The 4706-nt window shown below is 48.8% G+C and overlaps 1 non-coding gene across 1 annotated transcript; it reads right to left on the reverse strand.

The window, feature by feature from the left end:
- Positions 1-3171: 3171 nt before the first annotated feature.
- Positions 3172-3277, reverse strand: LOC115873277. The gene has a single exon (XR_004048324.1). It is a non-coding gene; the product is annotated as a U6 spliceosomal RNA (small nuclear RNA).
- Between the last annotated feature and the right edge of the window lie 1429 nt (positions 3278-4706).

Consider the following 4706-nt stretch of genomic DNA (forward strand, 5'->3'; position numbering starts at 1 on the left):
AAAGGTGTGTTTAGGCTCGTTTCTCCTACCCTGGCCCCTGAGAATGATGTTGGGAAATCTTCCCTCGTGCACCCTGATTTCATTTCGCCACTCCACACTTCTTTTTATTGTCCGCACTCAAATAACTTCTGAAAGGAAGACCCACTGAGTGCCTCAAGGATGCTAACACTGCTCTTTTGAGGTGCTGTCAATCAAAGAAGCCAGAATCCTGTGGGGAAGTATTAGAGAGAGAGATGGAAATACCATCTTTAGAAGTATATAGACCTAGATGGAGGATATGTTGTGAACTAAAAACTTCAAATTTCTCAATAAAGATTTCTGTGATTTTATAGTAATACTTTTTTTTAACTTACTCATATACGTGTTAGGGTGTATACACATATACACACACCAATAGATCTCTAAAGAAGTCCTGGTAGCACAATGGTTAAGTATTTGGCCACCAACCAAAACGATTGGTGATTTGAATCCATCAAATAGCCCATAAAAGACATGCCAGTATGCCTCTGTGAAGATTACAGCCTAAAATCACCAGGATGGGGCCCTTCTCTGCTGTTACGTGGGGCAGCTATGAGTTGATAATTGACTTTATGTCACCAGGTAACAATATCACACACACACACACACACACACACACACACACATTTTATCTCACCCTCCTTGCCTCTAAGGAGACTCCTGGCTGTACTTTTCCCCCAGACAGATGTGTTGGCTCTTTCCGGCAGACCACGGTACTTTCAATACTCTTCTCCAGCACCACAACTCACAAGCATCAATCTTCCTCGTCGTCCTTCTTCAATGTGCGTGTGTAACCCTTGATTCTCACTAAAGTCGTTGCCAGGTGCATTCGACTTGGTTTTGATTTGTAGCAACTTCGTGTGCAAGAGAACAAAACACTGCAGGGCCTACACCGTCCTCACAATGTTCGTGGTTCAGCCCATTGTTGCTGCCACTTTGTCGCTCCATCTTGTCAGAGGTCTTCCTCTTTTTGGCCGCCCCGCTACTTTACCAAGTGCGACGTCCTTTCCCAGGAACCAGTTTCTGCTGATAACATGTCTGAGGCATTCGAGACCACGTGTCACCCTCCTTACCTCTAAGGAGCATTCTGGCTGTACGTCTTCCAACACAGATGTGTTGGTTCTCTCGGCAGTCCGTGGGACTTTCCATAGCCTTCGCCTGCACCATTATTCAAATGCATCGGTTCTTCTCCAGTCTTCCTTATCCAACGTTCCACTTTTACCTGTATGTAAATATCATGGCTTGGGTCAGGCCCACCTTAGTCTTTGGAGTCATATCCTTGCTTTTCAGCATTTTAAAGAGGTCTGACACAGCAAAAGCATTTCTGAGGCTGTAAATCTTTAGAGGTGCAGAGCCTCATCTTTCTCCAACAGTGTGACTGCTGGGTTTGAACCCTAAACCTTGTGTTCAGTAGTCCCACACTTATCCAACAGTGTTCCTGTGTGTGTGTGTGTGAGATATAATATACGTATTTTTGTTACGTGCCCTGGAGCGGGTTCTGACTCATAGCAACAGAACGGAACATTACGCAGTCCTGCGGCCTCCTCTCGTGTTGCTTTGGTTTGAGGAGCAGACAGCGGCCTGTGCAGCAGTGGGGCAGAATCTTGCCTTTCTGGTCGTTCTGTCAAGTTATTGCTGGAACCATTTAAAAATGATCTTCAGTAAGACTTTGCTTGCGTGTGGTACCACATCGAAGTATTGTGGAAGAATTTCTGCCCTCTGCTGGGTCAGCTTTCTTTGGGACGGTCAAGCTAAAAACACCTCACTGGCCTGGAGTCGGTGAAGACTCATGGAGACCCGATCAGACAGGGCAGCACCGCCTCTGTGGGTTTCTGACACGGTAACTCTTTACAGGAGTAGATAGCCTCGTCTTTCTTCCCCGGAGCGCTTGGTAATTTTGAACTGCAACCTTGCGGTTAGCAGCCCAACACGTACCTACTATTCCACCAGGCAGGGATCTAGCTGTGAGGGGCACATATATAGACAATCCATGGATCTCATTTTGCTTGTCAAACAAAAATAGTGTCTTCCAGTACTGGAGGTTAGGTGTTGGAAATTAGGGTCCCAGTCTGCTGATTCCCTTTAAGGCCTGGGAGTCAGAAATTGCTCCGGTGATTTCCTAGCTACGGATGACCATAGCAATCCTTGGCATTTCTCAGCTTCTAAATGGGGTGTTCCAATATTTGCATCCATCTTCACATAGCCATCTTCCTGGTGCATCAGGTGGTTTTCAACATATCGTGTGAGCTCTCGGAATCCAGCAAACAGCTTCATCTGCCCTCTCTCTAACCCATCAGCATAGCACATCCTGTTGGGTGTGAGGCTGAGGGAGGCTCAGAATAACAGAGACAATCGCTAAAGGCACACGTGTGAGAGAGCAGTGGGTGTGCCAAGGCCACGTCTGACATCCGTCTGAACACAACTCCCATGTGCACATGGAAGAGGAGCTGCAGATGAAGCCCAAGACTCTTCTCGGCCTGCGGCCTGATAGACATTGCCTGGTTCTTTGCGCTGAATGCGTTCTAGATGGCTGGAGGTGCCTGGGCTTCCTTGCCCGAGGCAAAGAACCCTTCCCACCAGCAGAAAGGCCAAACTGGAGGCTGTAAAAGTGATGGGGGCTGGTCTGGAACCATGAGCTGCTCACACGGCCTGTGGTGCACGGAAGGACCCTGCCTGTGGAAGCTTGCTCTAGGGGCACCTCTTAAGACCACAACTCTTACTCCGTTCAGAAAACATGAAAGAAGTAACACTGCATGCCTGTCATGGGAATATGTTGAGGAAATCACTGCTGTAATGTGATATAATGACAGCCCTCTGTTGAGTTCTCCTGCGGCGGCAAAAGCCATGTGATTAAAGTCAGGGCTGTGCAGAATAGCGAGGCCAAGGCTCTCCGCTCAGCTCGCATTAGCCGTCTTTTCTAATAGCTGCCTAGACCGGGCTTTCCAGAACCTCAGCGACCTCTCCTTGTCACAGGTGACTGACGGTTAAAGGAGACCTGTTCACCACTGCAGTTGGTGGCAGTGGCCGGCGTGGGGGCCAGGGTGGCTGACTGGACTGAGTGCACAGCGTTGGTGTGAATTGTGTCCCCCTCACATAAGAAAGGGGTGTTGGAAACCTCACCCCTCTGCGTTAGGTTGGAAGCTCATTTGGGAATAGGATTTGCTTACTTTAATGAGGACAACAGTTTTTTTGCACAGGGGCCATGCTAATCTTCTCTGTATCGTTCCAATTTTAGCATAGGTGCTGCCGAAGCGAACACAACAATGTTAATGAAGCAGTCAGTCACAGCCTTCTTCCACAAGGTGGCCGGGGGGTTTGAACATGTATGTCTTTTTGATTCATCGCTGAATGCTCTGAGCACACTCTATCAGAAACAGCCCACCGTCATCAATTGATTTCCAGCGCCTCGGGACCCTATGTTGGGTTTCTGGTCCAACTCCTAGTGACACTGTACAGGCTTTCTGAGGTGGTCCGTCTTTATGGGAGCCTATTTTCACCTGGTTTCACCTGGGAGCAGCTGGTGGGTTTCAACTGGCAACCTTGCAGTTAACAGACCAATACTTCTCCAACTGCATCACTGGGGCTCTGGGTCTTTATCACTAACGAATGCAGAAAGCTAAATGGGTGAAAAAATAGAAACTATGAGAGGAAAAGAACCAGTTTGCTGGCAAGGCCAGTGTGGGGCAGGAAGAGCATGATTCCAGACGGAGAGCCAGGATTACTCGAGAAGAGGAATTCACTGGGGCAGGGCTCAGGGATCCTTACATTGCCACTGAAACTCACTTAGACGAATGGGCCCTGCTTCCTTAGCTCTCTCTGTGGTACCACTGGGTGCAGACAGTTGTCATTCTGAAGGGAGGAGCTAGGCACTGATCATTCCAGTCTTTCTTAAAGCCCCGCTGCACCCCCTGCAAGAGCCCTCTGGTTGGGCCCTTTCTTGCTTCCTAACCCCCTCATCTCCCTCCGTATGTGGTTCTATTGAAGATGATGGAGACTGGAGTAGGCAAACCAGGGAAGCAATTGAATCTTGCATACACGGAATTTAGCTGATTGGTCCCTTACTCGTACTGAGCTTCTAGAAAGAGAAGCGAGTCCTAGGCACTTCTAGCAGAGATAACTTTAGTCGATGCGTCACCAAGTAGGACCCAGGATGTGGGTTCAGAAATCGAGGAGCTATCTCAGGTCTGTGTCTATGCTTTGGAAAACATCTCTGGAAAGCCGTTTAATCTCTGATTTGTAAGGCAGTGCTGACCGAACTCCTCACGAGGCTTAAAACGAGGACGACTTTCCATTGCTGTGTGATAGGGCTACTTTGGCAAGGCCCGAGTACTCTGGGAGGGGGAGCTTTGTCACTGTCAATGTGAAATAGCAACTCTCCTCAGCGAGCTTCTAGAAGACACAGTAGAAACAACGGCCTTGCTTTGGCATCACCTGTGGAGGTTCGCCAATGCTGAGGAAAGGCCCGGGGATTTTCCTGAGCCCGATTCCTCCTCCCTGTGGTCCAGCAGGCAGGTGCTAGCCACGTTCCCACGGGCAACAGCCTGATGTGGCTTTTTGCACGGAGACTGAGCCAGACATCCCAGGTGGTCATAAAAAAGCACAACAGCTGTTCTTGGAAAGACGTGCCCTGGCTCCCGGAATTTGCATGAGTTATAACAGTGATTAGATTAGCGCTGAGAGGCTCAAAC

Source organism: Echinops telfairi, unplaced genomic scaffold, assembly GCF_000313985.2.
Source record: "Echinops telfairi isolate 266 unplaced genomic scaffold, ASM31398v2 ScPeMD7_7467;HRSCAF=8505_1, whole genome shotgun sequence".
NCBI lineage: Eukaryota > Metazoa > Chordata > Mammalia > Afrosoricida > Tenrecidae > Echinops > Echinops telfairi.